The sequence below is a fragment of the Macrobrachium nipponense genome, chromosome 3 (genome assembly GCF_015104395.2).
Source record: "Macrobrachium nipponense isolate FS-2020 chromosome 3, ASM1510439v2, whole genome shotgun sequence".
Classification (NCBI taxonomy): domain Eukaryota; kingdom Metazoa; phylum Arthropoda; class Malacostraca; order Decapoda; family Palaemonidae; genus Macrobrachium; species Macrobrachium nipponense.
The window spans coordinates 58,769,282-58,779,449 of record NC_087202.1 but is presented as its reverse complement, the minus strand read 5'-3'; the positions used below and the strand labels follow the sequence as shown (position 1 = coordinate 58,779,449).

Below are 10,168 nucleotides of genomic sequence, written 5' to 3'. Positions count from 1 at the left end.
TTGGAGTAATTGAAGGTTAATTGTTGTGTTGATATATTTTCTGCTTCAGGTTGTGGTGCGTTTTCTATCTCATGAGCACATATTTTTGTTTGAATGGTGTTTATACGTTGCGTGGAACCAGTGGTTATTCGGCAGCGGGATGAGCACATAATATTATGCTGTATGTAGTAAAGCACCAAATTGTTCGTTGGTCGGTGTCATGTTGATCATCGAGAGGAAGAATCTTTTTCGATTCCAATACTCAACGATCCCGTCAATATTTCTTTATCCAATTCATTTTTTCCTGTTCTTAACACTGAATCTTGAATGTTGAGTTCGCTGTCATTAAGTTTGTTGTCACCATTGACTTTCTTTCTCTTGAGTTCTGTTCGTTTCATGTTTTTTTTTTTTTTTAGACTAACTGTTATCTTATGCATAACGTTTATCTCGATCCGGTTTCTTCATGCATTTTGACAGGGACACATTGCCCTCTTATATATTCCCACTAGGCCTTGTCACCTTCAATGGAAATGCAGCTAGTAAAGGTGTAAGTCATTTATTGTTCACGTGCGGTTTACTCACCATTCGCCCATTCCATTTCATTCAACACCAAAAGAAAATTTCACTCACTGAGTGACTCGTTCACTAGTTAAAGAAGAGTGATTCACTCACCAGTCAATCAAGCACTGGTCTACAGGGAATAATTAAAACGCGATATTAAGGAATGTGTTACATTCCTCTAATTGGACTTGGAACCTGAATAATGTGTGAACCATCGGTCGACCTAAAATTATTCAAAGAACGTCCACTGAGAAAGGGCGAGAGAAAACTAAGGCTGGGTGCTTTGTGGAGTTAGAAAAAATGTTGTGGAAGTTAGTGTTAAGCATTTAGTTGGATGTGTGAGAGGAAAGTGTAGACTACTTACCCGATTCAATGCCGAATGGTGGTGGTCAAGTGTAAATGAAAAGGCACGTCAGCAACAGTACAGAATTAGTATTAGAGTTTTAGATCATTTGTCAGTCAGTTGTATTAAGGAATGCACGTCTTAAGCGCGATGTGAGCCACCAGAGTGAATTCTCAAGTGTGGCTAATCGAAGGATTGAAATAAAACCATAAGATATGCTTACATTTCAACTGACTTTTTTTCCAGTTAATTTTTTTGCTGTTCAGTCAATATGGACATCAAATGCACACGTAACTATAACCAATACTTTGGTCATTATAGTTATTGGAGTGAAGGGCCTCTTAACTATATTATGAAAAGCAAATACAATAGAATAGTTTTTGTATCATCTCAATAGTCGAATAATTTTAATTCTCCGAAGAATCATACTGTAGTGTAAGTAGTGTAAACCTAATAATCAACAGTATGCAGATCGTCTGCGTGCATCCTCTGCCACCATTAGTATATAATTCTCTCCCTCTCTATGTAAAGGTATTTAGGCTGTAATGTCTAAAGATTTGCACTTCAAGTAGAAATATATATAACTTAATGAATTCCCATGACTTGAGAATTGGTGTTTGAGAGTAGTTTGCGGTAAGAATCGTTACTCGAATGCATCACGGAAGGTCTGACTCTATTGAAGGGAGTGGAGTAATACAGACTGAGAGAGCCACGATGTTTCCACAGCAGTAATGGTGAGGTTTGCTCAGTGCGAAATTAGATGGCTAAATTCTTATCCTTATTTGAATACAGTTTTAATTATTATTGTACTTAGTCATAGAATTCCCCAAAATGCATAGTAAATTTACACATTTATCTACAACACATCCCAATTGCCCATTACGGTAATTTAAGTCTTAAGATGTCATTATGATGTATTAAATTCTTGCGTATAATTGAAGCCATTTTAACTTTATCATCTTGAGTTTCATTGACCAATATTTCTCGATGACGTTTGATTCCAAAAGTTGAATCCGTGCTTGTCTCTCGATCAACATCGACTATGCTTGGTTTTCGGAATACCATCGGAGGTTCCGGTTCCGATTTGATAGAGGTCTTAGCAACTACATGACTTATTTATCCCCGGTAACGTTTCAGACAACTATATAATCGGATGTCTGTTTAGCAACCTTGCTTTGCTTCATAAATCAGTGTTTATCCTAAGGATACACGTAATTAAGTTTGTAGTTTACTTTTCATGTTATGTGCTACTGATTTTTAAGAGCCTTTTGCCGACGGTTGGTGAGGCTAAAGAAATTGAACAGCAGTAATGTGGAACTTTTCAGGTGCACTAAGGAGCCATTTCTCAGAGGGGGATAATTCTTGGGCCGCTTTACCATTTGGATACTTCTCTCGATCAACATCGCCTAAGGTTAGTATTCGTAATTCATATCGTTCCTATTTAATAGAGGACTTAGCAGCTACATTACTGATTTTTATCCCTGGTAATGTTTCGCACTCCTATATAATCTGTGGTTTATATATGAACCTTCCCTTGTTTTATAAACCAGTGTTTACTGTAAGCATACATGTAGTCACGTTTGAAGTTTTCTGTTCTTATGCGACACTGATTATTAAGAACCTTGCGTTGACAGTTTTAGGAACTTTTCAGGTATACTGAGGAGCCATCTGTCCAGACGGAATAGGAGGCAAATTCATGGTCTGCGGCGTCCTGCTATACCACTCGGAGACTGGGCCAAATTCATTAAGAACTTTGTGTTGACAGTTTGAGGCTAAAGAAATTGAAAGGCGGTATGGAGAACCTTTCAGGTGTACTGAGGAGCCATCTGTCTAGAGTCTAGACGATAGAAGAGGAGAATCCATGGTCTGATGCGCCCTGCTATAACCCACGCAAATTTTGACCAAATTGTACTTAAGTGACACCGAACAGCAGTAAGGAGAAATTTTCAGGTTTACTGAGGAGTCACTTGTCCAGAGGGAAGAGGAGGAGAATTCACGGTCTGCTGCATCGAAGAGCAGTATGAAGAACTTTTCAGGTTTACTGAGGAGTCAATGGCCTGCTGTGTCCTGGTACAGATCTTGGAAAATTTTACAAGTCCAGTATGGAGAACTAGACATTTTCCCAGGGACGAGGAAGATGAGAATTTAGAGGAGGACTCTGAAGGTTTGACGACGGACAGCAGTATGGAGAACTTTTCAGGTTTACTGAGGAGTACTTGATGGGCTGTGTCGTCCTGATACACAGGAGAATTTGCCCAGAGGAAAGAGAATTGGGCAAGAGAATTTAAGAAGAGGACTGCCAATTTGGGGAAGAGAATTTAAGGGAGCACTTGGTGCTGTCTCTAATGATAGTCTTCATAAATAGTTGCCAACTAGTCTGAGTGAACAGTAAGCTCAGAAGTCTGACTTCTTGGAATTTGGTACAAAATCTTAGATGCTTCATAAAATCCTACTAGTATCATGAATATTCAATTATTTGCCCTCTCTTTGAGGCGATAAAATAAAAATGTTAAAGAACATTTTCTAAATTTTATTACATTATAAAAAGTACCTTTCACAGCTTTAGTTACTAAAGAAAAATGCAAGCACAATTTGCAAAAAAACTAATCACTTAAATCCCAGCAGCAGTAGGAACCGGAAGCTAAAATAAAAAATAATCGAGGCGTCCAGATTTTTTTTTTAAACAGCCCTGGATTACCATCTTGTCTATTACATTTCATGGGTTGTTACAACAATTTTCTCTCTGGTTTCGGCGATCTTGTTTCAGGTTTCGCATATCTTGTTTCGACGATCTTATTTCTGGTTTCGGCGACCTTGTTCCCGAGATCTTGTTTCAATCATCACCACCGAGGTGGTGATCTTGTAACCTCTGTTGCTCTGGTCGGCGATCTTTACAGGGGTTTCCCCCCTGTAAAATAGAAAGATCTCATTAATACGGTATCTGCAACTACAAACTATATAGGGCAAAATTAATATGGTATCTGAAATTAATATGGTATCTGCAACTTGAAACTGTAGAAGGCAAAATTTAATATGGTATCTGCAACTGGAGACTGTATAGGGCATAAAAAATAAGGAAGTCAAGAAAGGAAAATTGCGTACTTTAAAGGACAGGATAAAAAAAAAAGACCCACTCTTAATAGAGCGTCAGAGTATCTATCTTCTGTTATAAAAGCACGTGAAGGCCTCCTTCCCTTGCCAAGCCCTAAGTTCAATTCGACCGACAGATCGAGAAAGTAATACGCAAGAAAAGAAGGCCTGCTAAATATGTTTAAAACAAGAGATTTTTTTTCTTGGTCAATAATGTTTTGCAATTGCATTTAACTACAAGTAATTATGCAACAGCTAGATGATAATGTTATCCCAAATAATCTCGAAATTAACGATGAAGAAATGCATTCAAACTAAAATGTGCACACGTACTGGATCTCGCTAAACACCGACCGCCCCCCCCCTCCCCCCGGAAACCTACGGAATGGAATAAAAAGCCACTTGCACCAACATAAGGGCTGTTATAAGTTCGTCAATGGAGCCAGACTCAACACCATTTCAAAAAATACAGCAAGATTCGCAAAGGCCAGATGGCTAGTTTAAATATTTTTTTTACAGCTATACAACCGTTAAATGAATGCATAAGACTCCTTTAGAACACACACTACATCACAGTTCCCATGCGTCTTAAATCAGCAGAGGAATAGACTTAGTTTAAAAAAAAACTATGCTCACTATACACTAAAAAAGATTTTATAACCAATGCACACTATACAGTAAAAAGATTCTATAACCAATGCACCCTATACACTAAAAAACTTTTACTTAATTGTTAACCACCACCACCGCTCCACCCCCCCCCCACCCCATCCCAAAAAAGGAGAGAGAGAAGAGAGAGAGAGAGAAAGACGAGAGAGAGAGAGAGAGAGAGAGAGAGATAGAGAGAGAGGAGAGAAAGAAAGGAGAGAGAGAGAGAGAGAGAGAGAGAACGATGAAGTTCTATCTAGAACCAAAGAAAAGATATCCCAAATCTTTATTGAATTTGATATTTCCTCTGCCACTAACCACAACTAAGTTGAGGAATGACGGACGAGGCATGTTGGAAGTCTTCGTGGAACGAAACAGATTCAAAATACTGATGAAATGAATTCCAAAGCCGAAGGAAATATCATTGGCGCCTGTACCTTGCCCAGATCCGAATAAAATAATAAAGGGAGAGGCTGGCCTCAAATTATCATCATCATCAGTATCATGATTATTCCAATTATTTAAGTGGATGGACTATACTGAAGACCCGCTAAGTATCTATTAGGTTTGGTCAGTACTTAGACAACAGGATACAGAAAGCTGCAACATTCCTCAGCGTCTTGTATGAAAGGCAACGGATAAACAGTGCGAACTCTGGCGACTCGAAAACGGTATTTATGTTAAAATGTGCACAAGACAGCAAGTAAAGAAACACCATTGGAAAATATGAAATCTATCTTTAGCAAATCTTGGTTGATATTATCCGGATATTCTATTTGCTGATGAAATTCTATGAGGAGAGCTATGGATCTCAAATAAATCCTACTTGAAAGATGGATGGTGGCTGCTGAGCGTACGATTGAACATACAAAATTTCGGTTTCTTGACCAACAATACCTTCTACATCAGACCCGCAGAAACTTGTGAAACTAGATTACCAAGACCTAATCTGTATATAGAGGTGGCCACTAATTAAAGAATACAAGAAATCTATTAAAAGTCCAATTGAAATCATGAAACACTGCCTGAAAACCTTAAGATTGCATGTTATCACGAATCAGATACTGTAGTGGCATCAAAGGTAAGGAACCCTGCATTGTCTTGGATTTGGTTATACTTGCATGGCTCGAGAAGCCAGAAGAATGAGACTGGACGCTGCTAGATACAAGTTCGAAGCCATAAATGATAGGACAGAGATGGATGAATAGACATTAAAGACAGAATTAAAGCATGACTAATTAGCAATCATCGTACCTTGCTAAGGGTCCATGATCCTAAGAAACAACCTAGTACTAAACACGAGAGAGAGAGAGAGAGAGAGAGAGAGAGAGAGAGAGAGAGAGAGAGAGAGAGAGAGAGAGCGAGCTAGAGCTGCATGACTATTTACAGAGTAGGTAAAATTGAAATTTTCATTAAAAAAATAGCTTACAAGAAGTATACTGGTCATTCTATAATCGGTGTGTGGTTTATGACTGTTTTTGTCCGCGCAAGAGATAATGTTATGGAGTCCACCATCATGCTTAAAACCGAGAATGTGAGTCAATAGGGGAATACAACTACTACCACAATCACCACCACCCAGAGAGGTCACACCAAGGGCAAGCTAACGACAACCAGTGCAGAACGTCTTGCAATGTCAAATGCTCAAATAAAGCTCTTGCAACTGGAGTTTCAAACGCACTGTCAAAGACACTAAGAGTGAGAGTAGCCAGCAAGAAATATATTGAACCAAATCTCAAAAAGTCTCCTTGCTAAACAATTGACATTAACTGTCATGAGTAGGACAAGACAAGCACCGGTGGGTGCTACTCCAGTGGGCGGTCTACCTGCGTATTTCTAACCTGTTTCGCCGTGATTAGTACTAGCCCGTCGGGGGTCTAATGTCCCTAAAGTAGCACCAAGGGTGGTTGTTGTTTGAGATTAAGCTGGCCTTATGCCAGCATCGGGAATCATATGTGGTAAAATGGACTTAGGGACATCTGACCTCCGACGGACTAGTACTAAACACGGCGAAACTGTAGAAACACGATGGTAAACCGCTTAGTAACATAACAGCCACCGGTCTCTATGCAAACAAAAGTGTGGGGCTTCCAGTGAAAGCTGCTAACGTCTCCGCCATACAGAAACACCAGGAGTTACTTAAAGAACCACGAGAGGCGCATCCTAGTGCACATCGCGTTGTCGTCTGAATTTGACCTAATTTTTTAATCGTTAGTTGATATAGCTGCTATTATGATGAAGATGACATTGCCTTCATCTTATCCAGAGTCTACCCTCTATATACGTAAGTAGTTTTATTTTTTGGTGATCCCTACAAAGTAACAGTACTCTAGTAGATCATATAGTCTTGTACGGATAGTGAGATGAATGAGAACTTACGTAAAGTGAGTTAATTAACGATTCCGTCCGAAAACGAACTTTACACTAAGTTAAAAATAATCATGTGACAGCGTAAGCTGTTTAACGAATACTTGACCCTACATAAAACTTATAATTCAAGAGGATTATTTTTTAAAGTATTTTTGCATTACACGAAAACCGCTTTCTACCATATATTATATAAAATAGCTGTTCAATTCAATCGAGAGAGGGGGGAGGGGGGGAGAGCGTTACAACAGCATATTGCGATATCATTATTATTATTAAGCTAGTAACTGTAGGTCACTGTACTTTGAGCATAAAAAAACAACGTTCTCACCTAGATGCATACGTCCTCAAACTAATCATTTGCGTAACGGCAGCCTAATTATAAACTTAATAATTCATCAGACTCGCCAAAAATATTTGGTTTCATTGAAAAGGGGCAATTGTAGATGCTTTCAGGACAGCCAGACACTACGATTAAGTCAAAAAAACTCATGAAAATCACAAGGCAGACAACCAAGAAGATATATGGAGGAGAGGACGAGACGCTTCAAAGATGCCAAGTGCCTCTGGTAATGCCAACCCCACAGAAGGTCCCCTCTCCTCGTTGTTGGCGGTGCTGTTTAACTTTTGTGGATGGGGCCATTTCCTCGGGAAACGCGCAGGTATTATATAGCAAAATCATTCATTCACCATCTAGCACTCAAGGTTAAAACTACCAGGACCTGTTCAAAGGAATAATCTAAAATTGACCATTACGTACGTGACATGAGAATTACCTCCCCGAGGCAGGCTGTCTGTCTGTCTGTCTGTCTGTCTGTCTGTCTGTCAACATATGCAAGTTTCCTCATTAATTCGTTTCGTTCGTTCCTTCTACGTTGTAACTTCAGAATTCGTTATAGTGCTTGCTTTGTGACGTTACGGAGTAGTATTTCGTTATATAGACGAGCTCATGGGAATTTTTTATTTTTGACAATTTTGAAAATCAATTACCTACGGTTCAAAGGTAAATTAAAATAAAATACAACTTATTAATAGTAATGCGTTATGACAGGAAATTAAAACTATCTGGAGAATTAAAAAAATATAGAGATGATATTATGGTAGGAAAGACTCCTGAAATACCAAACGAACTTCCTTAGCAATTCAAATCCTAAAGACAAACACAGAGCCATACGTTAAAAAGACCGATTATTACTTATATAAAAATAAGGGTGACGAGTATGTATATAGTGAATATTTCTCCGATAATGAATACAGTACGACTCGCGGTCCAAATGGAAACTGGAGCCATGATAGGCAAGAATAAAAGCAAGTTGAATGTACATTACTTTCTTTGGGGGTATGTGGCATATAAGGTTGGCGATTCTATTTATGTTAGTCAGGTTTCTGTACATACGCTAATGTACCACGTTCATTAAAACTGTCCATACACAGATTTTTGTTCAAATAGATACATTTAGTTCTCCCGGGAGCATATTCCCGAACTGTAACTGAGGACTGGGACTTTCCCTAAAAAATTTAGGACACCATATCTCAAAAGCCATCGAATCTTTTTAGAAATAATCTCATTAACGAGAGTGTCTCTTGGAATTAATTTAACCGGTAATTCTAGTCAATAATTCAGCACGGACTGCAAGGAACGTTCCCGCGAATACGAAAGCCACTAGGGATTTGAGAGTCAAATGTATTTCGTCACGTTTAATACTAGCCCCTGGGACTCAATTACAGTCGACCCCTCTAAAATAACGGTAAATTCTTAATAAGGAACGCAAATAATATAGGAATCAGTAATTTCCAAAGAAATATCCGACGCAGAGTTATTACCTAGAGCTACCATTCTGTTCGTCGAAAAGGTCGATCTAACCAAGTTTCATCAAGCCTCATTTAGGGACTAACACCTGTAAAGTGACTTTCTTAACGTGGTATAAACTGTTGTCGTTACTTTTCCTTTACGATTAGACAGATCCCTCGGTAACCATAGTCAGCGAAAATAACGTGAAATACGCGAAACAAGATATTACCGGCTAAATCAGCTAAGGGGTCTTTCATTAATTAGTAAATTTTCCCTAGAAGTCGAAACTTCCCCTAACCCCCAAACGCAAGGAAAGAAACTAAAATAGCGTAGGAAGTATTTGGAATGAAAGAGATTATTATTGGGCCATTTTTTGCAGCCTTACCCAAGTACAGCTAATGACAGACTGAACACTAACGAAGACTGATTAACAATTAGTTTTTCATTACAAATTTATCGGTTTATTCCACGATTGCAAAGACGTGCCATTAATAAAGTTTTTTTTATAAATAATTTGCAACCTCAGTTACAACCGACCAGCTGGAACCACTTTCATCCCTAAAATAAAAGTGATTCTCGACAAACGCTGTGCTGATTGGAACACTGGGACTCTTACTTAAACAATTTTAAACGTCTATTATAACTAATCTTCATCAGATATTAACTAAAATTGCACAGAATTGCTCACACGAAAAGGGTACTTACGGAATTTTGCGTAAAAAAACGTTTCAACTGCACGGCTTAAAAAACTGTCCATGTTCTCTAGACGGCTGCCTGAGGAGGACTGTTCTTGTTCAAATCAACCAAGATTTTCTCTTGACAAATCAGAGACCTCCACCAAACCCAACTAAGAAGCTATATCTATCGCCATCTCTGATAGGCTGAAGCCATAAACTTTGGCCAATGGATGGAGAGACCTTGAAAGCGATTTTTCCGTTGCTGGTGAGATTAAACCCGACTTCCAAATGATTTTTTATTTTTCAAATGGTCTCAAATTGTCATTGTCTACTTCAGTACCAAATGAATATTCCATAAACATAACGCACAGAGTGAGATACTAAAAAAAATTATTTCATATATTAATACAGCAAAAGAAACCAATAATTTAAAATATTCCGTCAAAACGATGCCAATGCAGAAGATGGAACAGCCTGGAACTTAACTGCACCTTGGACAATATGCTGGCAGTCATTACGAGTAAACCTATTCGACCTCGGAGGACCCATTTATTATTTAGGGGGAGGGGGCCCATGGGGGATGAAAATGTTTGTGTGAATACTTTTATTCTTTGCATTATACAAGCTTCATGTTATCCCTCTCCACCATCCAACATACTAATATATATATATGTAAGGCCTAGGGTTTTTGATTAATAATATATTGTCCAT

The 10,168-nt window shown here is 38.5% G+C and overlaps 1 long non-coding RNA gene across 1 annotated transcript; it reads right to left on the bottom strand.

Annotated features, from left to right (window-relative positions):
• Positions 1-3,398: 3,398 nt before the first annotated feature.
• Positions 3,399-9,640, bottom strand: LOC135222206 (uncharacterized). The gene is made up of 2 exons (XR_010316211.1): positions 9,486-9,640; positions 3,399-3,791 (listed from the first exon to the last, which is right to left on the bottom strand). It is a non-coding gene; the product is annotated as an uncharacterized LOC135222206 (long non-coding RNA).
• Between the last annotated feature and the right edge of the window lie 528 nt (positions 9,641-10,168).